The sequence below is a fragment of the Pseudophryne corroboree genome, chromosome 4 (assembly GCF_028390025.1).
Source record: "Pseudophryne corroboree isolate aPseCor3 chromosome 4, aPseCor3.hap2, whole genome shotgun sequence".
In the NCBI taxonomy this organism is placed as follows: Eukaryota; Metazoa; Chordata; class Amphibia; order Anura; family Myobatrachidae; genus Pseudophryne; species Pseudophryne corroboree.
In genome coordinates, this window is record NC_086447.1 from 218,952,679 (window position 1) to 218,967,691 (window position 15,013).

The 15,013-nt window shown below is 46.9% G+C and overlaps 1 long non-coding RNA gene across 2 annotated transcripts in view; it reads left to right on the top strand.

The window, feature by feature from the left end:
• Window positions 1-15,013, top strand: part of LOC134911281 (uncharacterized) — an 87,854-nt gene that overhangs the window by 41,949 nt on the left and 30,892 nt on the right. For both annotated transcript variants that reach the window (XR_010176446.1, XR_010176445.1), the window contains exons 3-5: window positions 885-998; window positions 5,020-5,110; window positions 6,261-6,350. This is a non-coding gene — a long non-coding RNA (uncharacterized LOC134911281). The remainder of the gene's footprint in view (window positions 1-884; window positions 999-5,019; window positions 5,111-6,260; window positions 6,351-15,013) is intronic.

Genomic DNA, 15,013 nt, shown 5'->3' on the forward strand with positions numbered 1-15,013 from the left:
ACTGCTGGCATCCAGATAGTAAGTATGCCAGGAGAGTTAGGCTGCAGGGTGGAGGGTTAAGGTTAGGCTGCGGAGAGAGAGGGCTAGGGTTAGACATCACCGGGGAGGGTTAGCACGGACAGGCGTAACATACTTACCTAGTAGGTGTTGTGATTCTGCGCATCGGGATACCACTGTCGGTATTCTTACCACCAGCATCCCAAGCGCCGGGATCCTGATACCATCCCTTATGGGGAAGAGAAGCCAGTTACTAAAGGTTCTTTTACACCAAGCATGGGTCTGCTGCAAGTACTCCTACTAATGATGATGATTGATACTGTTGGTGTAAAATCAGTGAGCGGCATGGGTTTCCTCTTTCACGCACACTAACACCAGTTTTACTTGAATACATTTGTGTTAGCATAAAGCAGTAAAATGGGAAGCAGTTACCATACCGTTAGTCGGGAACCCGGACATCACAATGCTGACGCTGGAATCCCGACTAGTGCTGAAAATCCTGCCGCCATAATCCTGCCGCCACAGGCTTTTCTCCCTCAAGGGGTGTCCACGATACCCATAGAAGTAGAATAAATCCTGTGGCAAGCCACCGTGCCCGCTGCGTTGATAGCGCAGCGAGCTCGCAAGGGGCTTACTAGCGCTCATCCAGCTGCCGGCATACCGACGGCCAGGATCCCGCTGTCGGTATACTGTCATAATAAATACTACTGTACTTGTACAAAGAGTATATAAAATCCAATTTTAATAGCTTTCAAAATGTAGATATATGTACTGAAATTCAAGTGTAAAAAATATTTAAAGGATATTACAAATAATTTGTATATTTAGTGTGAACAAAGGTGCACAAAACAGATGATTAATTCCTAGTATATTATATCACCCTACAGTGCCCTTGTGGATATGCACTTTCATCCTGTTACACCCAAAGAGCTGCCCAACCTGTTTTGTCCGTTTCTCTATTAACCAACTTTGAGGATGCGAACAACATCTTTGACTGGGAGGTGAGAAGCTTCATATGGCCGAGGAAATAATCTACTTATCCAGTTTCCAATTATAATTTCACAATCCCATGCTATAACATTGATTAGTTTCCCCCCTAATTGTCCTTCATGGTATTGTGTCCTTCTGCAGGTCCAGGAGGATCTGTGTGTTTTCTAGTACCTGAATATTGCAGTGTGCCCCTCTGCAGCATCTGATGGATGCAGTGTGCACCTCTGTAATGACTGATGGACGCAGTGTCCACCTCTGTAATGAATGATGGATGAAGTGTGCACCTCTCTATGGGACTAATTCAGACCTGATCACTAGGGTGCGTTTTTTGCATCCCTGCAAACAGGTAGTTGCCGCCTACAGGGGGAGGGGGAATTCTCTGTGCAGGTGTGCGATCGCATGTGCAGAGAGCTGCACAAACAAAAGTTTGTGCAGTCTCTGCATAGACCAGGACTTACTCAGCCGATGCGATGATCTGGGGCCGAAGCTGACATCAGAAACCCTCCTTCCAAATGCCTGGTCCCTCCTGCGTTTTTTCCGGACAGTCCTCTAAAACGGTCAGTTGCCACCCACAAATGGCCTCTTCCTGTCAGTCACCTAGTGGTCGCCGTGCGATTGCTTTGTTCATACCATCCCAGCGCTGCCGGCACTGCCCGGCGCAGCGCACCGACGTGCCTGCGCATTACGGTGCATACGCGTGCTCAGTTCAGACCCAATCGCCCGCTGCGCGGAAACACACAGCAGTGATCGGGTCTGAATTAGGCCCTATGACTGATGGATGCAGTGTGCACCTCTGTAATGACTGATGGATGCAGTGTGCACCTCTGTAATGACTGTTGGATGCAGTGTGCACCCTTGTAATGACTGATGGATGCAGTGTGCACCTCTGTAATGACTGGTGGATGAAGTGTGCACCTCTCTATGACTGATGGATGCAGTGTGCACCTCTGTAATGACTGATGGATGCAGTGTGCACCTCTCTATGACTGATGGATGCAGTGTGCATCTCTGTAATGACTGATGATTCAGTGTACACCTCTCTAATGACTGATGGCTGCAATGTGCACATCTCTAATGACTGATGGATGCAGTGTGCACCTCTTTAATGACTGGTGGATGAAGTGTGCAACTCTGTAATGACTGATGGATGCAGTTTGCACCTCTGTAATGACTGACGGCTGCAGTGTGCACCTCTGTAATGACTGATGAATACAGTGTGCACCTCTGTAATGACTGATGGATGCAGTGTCCACCTCTGTAATGACTTATGGTTATTGTGCAGTTCTGTTATGTCTGTCGGATGCTGTGTGCACCCTTGCAGTGTCTAATGGATGCTGTGTGTACCTCTGCAGTGTCTGATGGATGCAGTGTACACCTCTGCAGGGCTATAGAGAGAATGGCAGGGCCCAGGTTCTTGAGGGGCATGGCCTAATGTAAGGAGGCGTGAACAATCCCCCCCCCAAGTAAATTTAGCATTTGTGGTGTTGTGAAGTTGAAGGAAGGCAACAATGTGCCCCTCAGCCAGGAGAAGTTAAAGGGGTGGGGGGATGCAATTACTCCACCCCCTTCCATAGCCAGAGAAGTCTGCTGCTGCTCAGTGGCAGCCTCCCTGCGCCCATTGCAGCCCATCACACTGCTGGGCCCCTCCATCGGGTTTGGGCCCAGGTAATTAGTGCCCGCTCCCTCCCTCTCTTTGCCACTGCCCCTCTGTAATGACTTATGGATACAGTGTGCACATCTATAGTGTCTGATGGATGCAGTGTGCTCCTCTGTATTGTTTAACAGATGCAGTGTGCACCTCTGTAGTGTTGAATGGATGCATTGTACCCTTCTACAATGTCTGATAGATACAGTGTGCTCTTCTACGTCTGCTGGATGCAGTGTGCTCTTCTACAATGTCTGATGGATACAATGTACTCTTCTACAATGTCTCATAGATACAGTGTGCTCTTCTACAATGTCTAATGGATGCAATGTGCTCTTCTACAATGTCTGCTGGATGCAATGTGCTCTTCTACAATGTTTGGTAGATATAATGTGCTCTTCTACAATGTCTGCTGCATGCAATGTGCTCTTCTGCAATGTCAGATGGATGCAGTGTGCTCTTCTGCAATGTCTGATGGATGCAATATGCTCTTCTACAATGTCTGATGGATGCAAATGTCTGATGGATGCAGTGTTTTCTTCTGCAATGTCTGATGGATGCAGTGTGCTCTTCTGCAATGTCTGATGGATGCAGTGTGCTCTTCTGCAATGTCTGATGGATGCAGTGTGCTCTTCTGCAATGTCTGATGGATGCAATGTGCTCCTCTAAAATGTCTGATGGATGCAGTGTGCTCTTCTGCAATGTATGATGGATGCAGTGCACTCTTCAGTAATGTGTGATGGATGCAATGTGTTCTTCTACAATGTCTGGTGGATGCAGTGTGCTCATCTACAATGTCTGAAGGAAGCAGTGTGCTCGTCTACAATGTCTGATGGATGCAGTATGCTCTTATACAATGTTTGATGGATGCAATGTGCTCTTCTACAATGGTTGATTTATGCAGTGAGATCTTCTGATACTCCTTTTCTATTATGTAGAGCATGTATTGAGTTGCTCTGTAATATCTACCCCATGTACTGAGGTCCCCTAGTATTTACAGTATGCAGTGAGGTCTGTTGTGTTATATGGAGGATGTACAGCAGTGAGATTTTCCGTAATATCTGAAGATTATGGTGGAATTACAAAGTATCTAGCAAAAATAATGAGAACCTTTGTAACTGAGAGAGAATGTAGTTTGCTTCCCTGTAGTATTTGGATATGGATATCAAGTTATGGATATCAAGATCTTCTATGGTGTATAAGGATGTGATAAGATACTCTTTAGTATCTGGATGATATAGTATGTGGAGAATGTAGTCAGGTTCTCTGTAGTATATGAAGGATGTAGAGAGATTATCTGTTTAGCATCTGGATGATATACTGTAGCATGTGGAGTATATAGTCAGAGTATCTGAAGGCTGTAGATAGATTACCCGTTATAACTAGCTGATTCACTGAGATTCATTGTAGTAACTAGAGGATATAGGGGGACATTTACTAAGCAGTGATAAGAGTGGAGAAGTGAGCCAGTGGAGAAGTTGCCCCATCAACCAATCAGCTGCTCTGTATAATTTTATAGTATGCAAATTATAGATGTTACTTCAGTGCTGATTGGTTGCCATGGGCACTACTCCACTGGCTCACTTCTCCGCTCTTATCACTGCTTAGTAAATGTCCCCCATAGACTAGTGAGCCCCTCTATAATACCTGGAGTATGTAATGAGATCCTTTGTAGCATCTGAATGATGTAGTGACATCATCTGCCAATTGTGGAGGATGTAATGAGATACTCTGCAGTATCTTGATGATGTAATGAGATCATGGATGATGTAATGAGTTCCCCTATAGCATATTGAGGAGAAAGAGAAATCATCTGCAGTATCTGAAATCCTCAGCATGCGCACTGTCTACCTCATAGGTGTCACCTTAGTCTGTCTGCCCCTCACCTTCAGAATGTAAGCTCTCACAAGCAGGGCCCTCTACCCTCATGTGCTTTTCATTCTCTTACTTAGACTATCTTCCTTACACCTTACAATGGCACCTAACCCGTGGATTCTACCACACTGATGCATATATTAGTGTCATCCCCACTGATGCAGAAATAACTATATACCATACTTGATATAGTGAGACCCTTTATGTCATTTGAGGGATTTATTCTCTAAAGTGTTGGTCTAAAGATAAAGAATGGTGCTTGGATAATTCTGAAGGTGTTTTTACTCGTTTTTTGTGTAGGAGACAAACAAATTTTACTCAATCTATACATATGTTTTATAGCCCTTGTGTGATAGCATTGGAGGAAATAGAGACTTATACGTGACCACTGGGACAGGTCCTCTCTAATTGTATGATATCATACAAGTTGGTGATGATACATGTTTTGTACAAATATAGTATTATTCCAATTTGAAGATTCAAGTACAAATCCGTTGATTCCCATCTTTCAGGTTGGAGTCCATGGCATCTGGATAGAGTTTTCAGACGAGGAGGGGGTAAAACAAACTGCCACCTACCTGCCAAATGTAGCCATGGACCAAGGTATGTCTTTCTTTTTGTCTCTATGGGGCAGATGTATTAACCTGGAGAAGGCATAAGGAAGTGATAAACCAGTGATAAGTGCAAGGTGATAAATGCACCAGCCAATCAGCTCCTAACTGTTAATTTACATATTGGAGCTGATTGGTTGGTGAGTTTATCACCTTGCATTTATCACTGGTTTATCACTTCCTTATGCGTTCTCCAGGTTAATACATCTGCCCCTATATAACTAAGAATGATCTTGTTTGGATAATAATTGATGATTGTATAAACTGCGTGCAATGTGTCAGTCAGTCATTTGTGCTGACAGCCGAGAGGTAGTACATACAAATAGCGGATACAGTATACAGTAGACAGAGAGTATGTCACTGTGTAACATAAAGGTTAATAACTGACATTTATCCTTCTATCACCTAAACACCCCATTTTGTCTTAAGGGTGTTTTGTCTTATTTTACACAATGATCAGATTTGATCGTTGATCACAATTATCAGATTATCAGCATGACCCCAAATAAAACCTAATTTTTCATCATATGAATTAGTAATGATAATGATTTTATTACCAAGAATATATTACTTATTCATTAATCCTGCTGTCAGATATTGTCACATATGTACTTACAGGCTCCTGATTGATACAGAAATAATATCCTGACACATAAACTAAACAAATGAAAACTATTCTTTATGTAAATAATGGTCCTTTAGAGGCTACCAACAAAATTCGGGAGTCTCACGGACAGGGATGCCATCAGAAATGATGGGGCCCGGGACTAACACAGCTGCTAAGTTAGCTACATTGTCCCCATTTGAAGGACTTCTGGGGGCACAAATGTCCCCCTGTGTGGCTGCTATCGCAGCCTGTATGTACCCCAGTACCACCTGTGCTTCGCGGTGCCAGGAAAACTATTTCTACTTTTTTGTTGAGGAGGTGTGACCCATTGCTTATCTTTTAGATGGCAGGGAGGAGAACATTATTTATTTATGCCTCTCCCAGCAAATTGGGAGGCTTGTTCTCCTAACCATCAGCTGTTGCTAGGTAGCAAACCAATTCCCTAAAACGAATAAAGTATGCAAGTAAAAGATTAATGGAAACTCCTGTTAATGAACACATGTAGATTTATTGCAACATTATGTTTTTGGTACAGGTACTGCAGTGAGAAAGTGACCGTCAGTTACCAGGAATACCTGGCCTCCCGCCTGCCCCCACTGCAAATGAAGGAGAAAACAGGAGAGAGGTAACAGAAAATGAGAAAATTCCCTGTTTCTTGTGTTCCCAATACTAGGTGTTTCTGTTTCTCTTATTTTTCAACTCACAGCAGCCTAGATATGGTTATTAGGGTACTGTTTCTGAAATGCATACCTGACTACTCTCCAAGAATGGCTGGGAGGCTCCGGAAAAATCTGTAGGCACTCCCGACCTCCGGGAAGAGTCGGCAAGTCTCCCAGCTGGACGATCCCCACCTGCGTCCCCAGAAGTCCCCTGCAGTTATTGCTGTTCGGCGGGGGGGTCCGATGATGCGATTCTCGCTGTCACACCCGGCCCCGCCCCCATTACGGCCCCCCATGCCACACACCCCACTGTGCCGACCTGGCTGCCTCCTCCCAGAGGGGGCAGCTAGAATGTCGGCTTGTATGGTGAAATGTATTAAATGTTTTAATGTTTGAAAAGTGCAAATGTGAGCCACCATAAATTGATGTGAAAATTGGCTTTATTATGAGAATATGACGAAGATTGTGCTGCGCCCACGTCACACCTTCACATTTCTAGGATATTTTTAAATGCTTGAGGATGTGCAGCTTATGTTGTGTAATGTCAATGTTTGTTTATGTAGGCAACTTTCTGGAAAATAAAATAGAGAAATGCAGATTACATTCATTTACATTTTAAAGGATTCACATATTTCAAAATTTGGACATTGATTCAGCTGCACTCAGTGTAGTCACTGTTACTCACACCTATGAAGGTTTGTATTGTTTGATGTTAAATGCAAACATACTGTATACTAGCATACCTCCCAACTATCCCAATTTTGGCAGGACAGTTTTTGTTTTTAGGGCACTGTCCCTCTGTCTTGCCCATGGGCCACAGATTCCTGTGGTGGTGGTGGTGGTGGTGGGGGGGGGGGGGGGGAGATGGGAGGCCCCTCTTGCTGCTATTCTTAGCTATGCATAGGCACAGTGTCTGTTCACCGGGAGAGAGGGACTGGGGGCATGGGCTGGAGCTCACAGAGCACTGGGCATTCCACCAACTGGGGTGTGGCCCGCGGTTGTAGCACTTCCTATGACACCACATTCCCTAGTTATGAGGCCACAACCCATATTTTTGGGCACGGGCCTTTGGTGTACGCAGCGGTCCCTTCTCAGATCCAGACACAGTTGGGAGGTATGTACTAGTATATGAGGCAGTACAGCTGGTATAATGGTTAGCATTACTGCCTCACAGCACTAAGGTCATGGGTTTCATTTTTACCACGTCTCTAACTGTGTGGAGTTTGTATATTCTCCCCATGCTTTCTTGGGTTTCCTTCGAGTACTCCAGTTTCCTCCCACAATGCAAAAATATACTGGTAGGTTAATTAAAAAAAATTAACACTAGTGTGTAGGTGTGCATGTACACGGGCAGATTAAATGGGTGACGTGGTTCTAATCTGCTGCAAAATTCCTTGTTTCCATAAAACTTTTTATATAGCTGTGTGTAGTAGTGTATTCATATATTCATAGGCATTATATCAGAGGAGGGGGACCATTTGCAGTCTCCGTGTGGGTCTTCTGCTTGCAAAACACATTCACTGACTAGATACTGGCATTGTTCCAGAGTCTATTGCACATGCGCATATCTGCAGGAAAAATAAGAATTTACTCACCGGTAATTCTATTTCTCGTAGTCCGTAGTGGATGCTGGGGACTCCGTAAGGACCATGGGGAATAGACGGCTCCGCAGGAGACTGGGCACATCTAAAGAAAGATTTAGGTCTATCTGGTGTGCACTGGCTCCTCCCCCTATGACCCTCCTCCAAGCCTCAGTTAGGACACTGTGCCCGGAAGAGCTGACACAATAAGGAAGGATTTTGAATCCCGGGTAAGACTCATACCAGCCACACCAATCACACCGTATAACTCGTGATAGGAACCCCGGTTAACAGTATGGTAACAACGGAGCCTCTGAACAGATGGCTCGCAATAACAACCCGATTTGTGTAATACAGAAAAGAGAGAAACCCAGTGGCGCAAAAAGGTAACAGATGTATAAAATAATATGCAATAAAAGTCTTTCCTCTTAATGGAGAATCCTATTCATAGAAGAAGTTCTTCTTTATGGCTTTATCTTCCAAACGATGTACCTCAAACAGGAGAGAGAGTAATCCTTAGTGCAACACCGTTTGATAACTGGATTTATCACACACTAGTGTAACAATATCACACTCAAGGTATACGGACCTTTCTCAAGGTATACGCCAGTCAATACATAGTCAAGACATCAGTAGCATCGACAGCAGCATCAAGAAGGAACCAGGCTATGTATTGACTGGCGTATACCTTGACTGGCGTATACCTTGAGAAAGGTCCGAGCATAGGACCGAAACGTTGAAGTGGAGCTGGAAGCTGTAACCAGCTGCAATAATTAAGCTGGGTACACACTAGACCAGTGGTTCTCAAACTGTGTACCGTGGCACCCTGGGGTGTCTCAGGACACTTGCAGGGGTGCCTTGGATTGGTGGCCCAGCACAGCAACAGGACAAGTGACGTGGTGTTTGACGATGGGACTCACAGAGTAGAAGAACGAGCTTCAGCTGCAAGGAGGTGGTCACTGAACAGACCATTACATTTCATCTAGCATCTATACCTGAGCTGATCCTCTTCCGTGTGACTGCAGTTTGCTGACAGTGGTTGCTGTCAGAAAGACAGTGGTCCCTGACATGCACCAACGCTTCGGAGTAGTTCCAGACAGAACTGGATCTTCTAGGGTGACAAAAAGCTGTATATTTCCAAGTGGAGAACGAGCTTTAAAATTCCCTAAAGTGGAGGATGATGTGCCTATTTATGATTCATTAAATGTGAGTGTGATATTGTTACACTAGTGTGTGATAAATCCAGTTATCAAACGGTGTTGCACTAAGGATTACTCTCTCTCCTGTTTGAGGTACATCGTTTGGAAGATAAAGCCATAAAGAAGAACTTCTTCTATGAATAGGATTCTCCATTAAGAGGAAAGACTTTTATTGCATATTATTTTATACATCTGTTACCTTTTTGCGCCACTGGGTTTCTCTCTTTTCTGTATTGTATTGCTCTATCAATTGGTTGGTGAACCATTGTGAGTTTACCTGGGCTGCATTCAAAAGGTTTATGCGCAACTGTTTTTTGGTGTTCTTTCCCTTCTATAACCCGATTTGTGTAACAATAACTATTTACAAGTATTGCAGACAATCCGCACTTGGGATGGGCGCCCAGCATCCACTACGGACTACGAGAAATAGAATTACCGGTGAGTAAATTCTTATTTTCTCTGACGTCCTAGTGGATGCTGGGTACTCCGTAAGGACCATGGGGATTATACCAAAGCTCCCAAATGGGCGGGAGAGTGCGGATGACTCTGCAACACCGAATGAGAGAACTCCAGGTCCTCCTCAGCCAGGGTATCAAATTTGTAGAATTTTGCAAACGTGTTTACCCCTGACCAAGTAGCAGCTCGGCAAAGTTGTAAAGCCGAGACCCCTCGGGCAGCCGCCCAAGATGAGCCCACCTTCCTTGTGGAATGGGCTTTTACAGATTTAGGCTGCGGTAGTCCCACCGCAGAATGCGCCAGCTGAATAGTGCTACAAATCCAGCGCGCGATAGTCTGCTTAGAAGCAGGAGCACCCAGTTTGTTGGGTGCATACAGGATAAACAGCGAGTCAGTTTTCCTGACTCCAGCCGTCCTGGAAACATAAATTTTCAGGGCCCTGACTACGTCCAGTAACTTGGAATCCTCCAAGTTCCTAGTAGCCGCAGGCACCACAATAGGCTGGTTCAAGTGAAACGCTGATACCACCTTCAGGAGAAACTGAGGACGAGTCCTCAACTCTGCCCTATCCATATGGAAAATCAGATAAGGGCTTTTATAGGACAAAGCCGCCAATTCTGACACACGCCTGGCCGAAGCCAGAGCCAACAGCATGACCACTTTCCACGTGAGATATTTTAAATCCACAGTCTTAAGTGGTTCAAACCAATGTGATTTCAGGAACTCCAAAACCACATTGAGATCCCAAGGTGCCACTGGGGGCACAAAAGGAGGCTGAATACGCAGAACTCCTTTGACAAAAGTCTGAACTTCAGGCAGTGAAGCCAGTTCTTTCTGGAAGAAAATCGACAGGGCCGAAATCTGTACTTTAATGGACCCCAATTTGAGCCCCAACATCACCCCTGCTTGCAGGAAATGCAGGAATCGACCCAGTTGAAATTCCTCCGTTGGGGCCTTCCTGGCCTCACACCAAGCAACATATTTCCGCCAAATGCGGTGATAATGTTTTGCGGTGACATCCTTCCTGGCTTTGATCAGGGTAGGGATGACTTCCTCCGGAATGAATTTTCCTTCAGGATCCGGTGTTCAACTGCCATGCCGTCAAACGTAGCCGCGGTAAGTCTTGGAACAGACGCCCTGCAGCAGGTCCTGTCTGAGCGGCAGAGGCCAAGGGTCCTCTGAAAGCATCTCTTGAAGTTCCGGGTACCAAGCTCTTCTTGGCCAATCCGGAACCACGAGTATAGTTTTCACTCCTCGCCTTCGTATTATTCTCAGTACCTTGGGAATGAGAGGCAGAGGAGGAAACACATAAACCGACTGGTACACCCACGGTGTTACTAGAGCGTCCACAGCGATCGCCTGAGGGTCCCTTGACCTGGCGCAATATATTTTTAGCTTTTTGTTGAGGCGGGATGCCATCATGTCCACCTGTGGTCTTTCCCACCGGTTTACCAGCATTTGGAAGACTTCTGGATGAAGTCCCCATTCTCCCGGGTGGAGGTCGTGCCTGCTGAGGAAGTCTGCTTCCCAGTTGTCCACTCCCGGAATGAACACTGCTGTCAGTGCTAACACATGATTTTCCGCCCATCGGAGAATCCTTGTGGCTTCTGCCATTGCCCTCCTGCTTCTTGTGCCGCCCTGTCTGTTTACATGGGCGACCGCTGTGATGTTGTCTGATTGGATCAGTACCGGCTGGTTCTGAAGCAGGGGCCTTGCTTGGCTTAGGGCATTGTAAATGGCCCTTAGCTCTAGAATATTTATGTGAAGCGAAATCTCCTGATTTGACCACAGTCCTTGGAAATTTCTTCCCTGTGTGACTGCGCCCCAGCCCCGAAGGCTGGCATCCGTGGTCACCAGGACCCAGACCTGTATTCCGAATCTGCGGCCCTCTAGTAGATGAGCCCTCTGCAGCCACCACAGCAGCGATACCCTGGTCCTTGCCGACAGGGTTATCCGCTGTTGCATCTGGAGATGGGACCTGGACCATTTGTCCAACAGGTCCCACTGGAAAGTCCTTGCGTGGAACCTTCCGAATGGAATTGCTTCGTACGAAGCTACCATTTTTCCCAGGACTCGTGTGCATTGATGTACCGACACCTGTCCCGGTTTTAGGAGGTCTCTGACTAGAGATGACAACTCCTCTGCTTTTTCCACTGGAAGAAACACTTTTTTCTGGTCTGTGTCCAGAATCATTCCCAGGAACAGAAGACGTGTCGTCGGGACCAGCTGTGACTTTGGAATATTGAGAATCCAGCCGTGCTGTTGTAGCACTTCCCGAGAAAGTGCTACCCCCACTACCAACTGTTCCTTGGACCTCGCCATTATCAGGAGATCGTCCAAGTACGGGATAATTAAAACTCCCTTCTTGTGAAGGAGTATAATCATTTCGGCCATTACCTTGGTAAAGACCCTCGGTGCCGTGGATAACCCAAACGGCAGCGTCTGGAACTGATAGTGACAGTCCTGTACCACAAATCTGAGGTACTCCTGGTGAGGAGGGTAAATGGGGACATGCAGGTACGCATCCTTGATGTCCAGGGAGACCATGTAATCCCCCTCGTCCAGGCTCGCAATAACCGCCCTGAGCGATTCCATCTTGAACTTGAACCTTTTGATATAAGTGTTCAAGGATTTTAAATTTAAGATGGGTCTCACCGAACCGTCCGGTTTCGGTACCACAAACATTGTGGAATAGTAACCCTTCCCTTGCTGAAGGAGGGGTACCTTGACAATCACTTGCTGTGAATACAGTTTTTGGATAGCCACCAACACTGCCTCCCTGGCAGAGGGAGTTGCTGGTAAGGCAGATTTTAGAAAACGGCGGGGGGGGGGGGGGGGGGGGGAACGTCTCGAATTCCAGCCTGTACCCCTGAGATACTACTTGAAGGGCCCAGGGATCCACCTGTGAGAGAGCCCACTGTGTGCTGAAATTTCTGAGACGGGCCCCCACCGTACCCGGATCCGCCTGTGAAGCCCCAGCGTCATGCTGTGGACTTACCGGACGCGGGGGAGGACTTTTGCTCTTGGGAACTGGCTGTATGCTGCAGCTTTTTCCCTCTACCTTTGCCTCTCGGCAGAAAGGATGCGCCTCGAGCCCTCTTGTGTTTATGGGGCCGAAAGGACTGTACTTGATAATACGGTGCCTTCTTTTGCTGTGGGGTAGCCTGTGGCAAAAATGTCGATTTCCCAGCCGTAGCTGTGGAAACGAGGTCTGAAAGACCATCCCCAAACAGTTCCACCCCCTTATAAGGCAAAACTTCCATGTGCCTTTTTGAATCGGCATCACCTGACCACTGCCGAGTCCATAACCCCCTTCTGGCGGCAATGGACATTGCGCTTATTTTTGATGCCAGCCGGCAAATATCCCTCTGTGCATCACGCATGTATAAGACAGCGTCCTTTATATGCTCTACTGTCAGCAAAATAGTGTCCCTATCCAGGGTATCAATATTCTCCGACAGGGAATCTGACCACGCAGCAGCAGCACTGCACATCCATGCTGATGCAATCGCTGGTCGCAATATAATGCCCGTGTGTGTATATATAGCTTTTAGGGTAGCCTCCTGCTTTCTATCAGCAGGATCCTATAGGGCGGCCGTATCCGGAGACGGTAGTGCCACCTGTTTTGATAAACGTGTATGCGCTTTATCTACCCTAGGGGACGTTTCCCAACGTGACCTATCCTCTGGCGGGAAAGGGTACGCTGCCAATAACCGTTTAGAAATTATCAATTTCTTATCGGGGGAAGTCCAGGCTTCCTCACACACCTCATTTAATTCCTCAGATGCAGGAAAAACTACTGCTAGTTTTTTCTCACCGAACATAATACCCTTTTTTGTGGTACCTGGGGTACTATCAGAAATGTGTAATACATTTTTCATTGCCTCAATCATGTAACGGGTGGACCTATTGGAGGGTACACTAGTCTCATCGTCGTCGACACTGGAGTCGGTATCCGTGTCGACATATGTGTCTGCCATCTGAGGTAGCGGGCGTTTTAAAGCCCCTGATGACATTTGAGACGCTGGAACAGTCACAAGCTGAGTAGCCGGCTGTCCTATGTCGTCAAACCTTTTATGTAAGGAGCTGACACTGTCACGTAATTCCTTCCATAAGTCCATCCACACAGGTGTCGACCCCTCAGGGGGTGACAACACATTTACAGGCATTTGCTCTGCCTCCACATCATTTTCCTCATCATACATGTCGACACAGCGGTACCGACACACAGCACACACACAGGGAATTCTCTGACAGAGGACAGTATCCCACAAAGCCCTTTGGGGAGACAGAGGGAGAGTATGCCAGCACACACCAGAGCGCTATATACCACAGGGATATCACCTATAAAGAGTGTTTTCCCTTATAGCTGCATATATATATTATACTGCGCCTAAATTTGTTCCCCCCCCTCTCTTTTTTACCCTTTCTGTAGTGCAGGACTGCAGGGGAGAGCCAGGGAGCGATCCTTCCAGCGGAGCTGTGAGGGAAAATGGCGCCAGTGTGCTGAGGGAGATGGCTCCGCCCCTTTTTCGGCGGGCTTTCTCCCGCTTTTTGTGTTACTCTGGCAGGGGTAATTTACACCTATATAGCCTCTGGGGCTATATATGGTGTCAGTTTTGCCAGCCAAGGTGTTAATATTGCTGCTCAGGGCGCCCCCCCCCCCCCCCCAGCGCCCTGCACCCATCAGTGACCGAAGTGTGTGGTGTGCATGAGGAGCAATGGCGCACAGCTGCAGTGCTGTGCGCTACCTTGGAGAAGACAGAAGTCTTCAGCCGCCGATTTTCCGGACCTTCTTGCTTCTGGCTCTGTAAGGGGGGCGGCGGCGCGGCTCCGGGAACGGACGACGAGGTCGGGTCCTGTGTGCGATCCCTCTGGAGCTAATGGTGTCCAGTAGCCTAAGAAGCCCAAGCTACCACCACTTAGGTAGGTTCGCTTCTTCTCCCCTTAGTCCCTCGCTGCAGTGAGCCTGTTGCCAGCAGGTCTCACTGTAAAATAAAAAACCTAAACTATACTTTCTTTCTAGGAGCTCAGGAGAGCCCCTAGTGTGCATCCAGCTCGGCCGGGCACAGAAATCTAACTGAGGCTTGGAGGAGGGTCATAGGGGGAGGAGCCAGTGCACACCAGATAGACCTAAATCTTTCTTTAGATGTGCCCAGTCTCCTGCGGAGCCGTCTATTCCCCATGGTCCTTACGGAGTCCCCAGCATCCACTAGGACGTCAGAGAAACAGTGAGTACTGCCACCATTTTCCCGAAGAGTTTGCTTCTCCGCGTGGGTATGTGTCTGGGAAAATGATGCTGGCACAATTATCCTACAGTTTTCTGCAGAGACTGCTAACAGATAAGTTCTGGCACAGGGGCCCAGATTTATCAAGTCTTGGAGAGTGATCAAT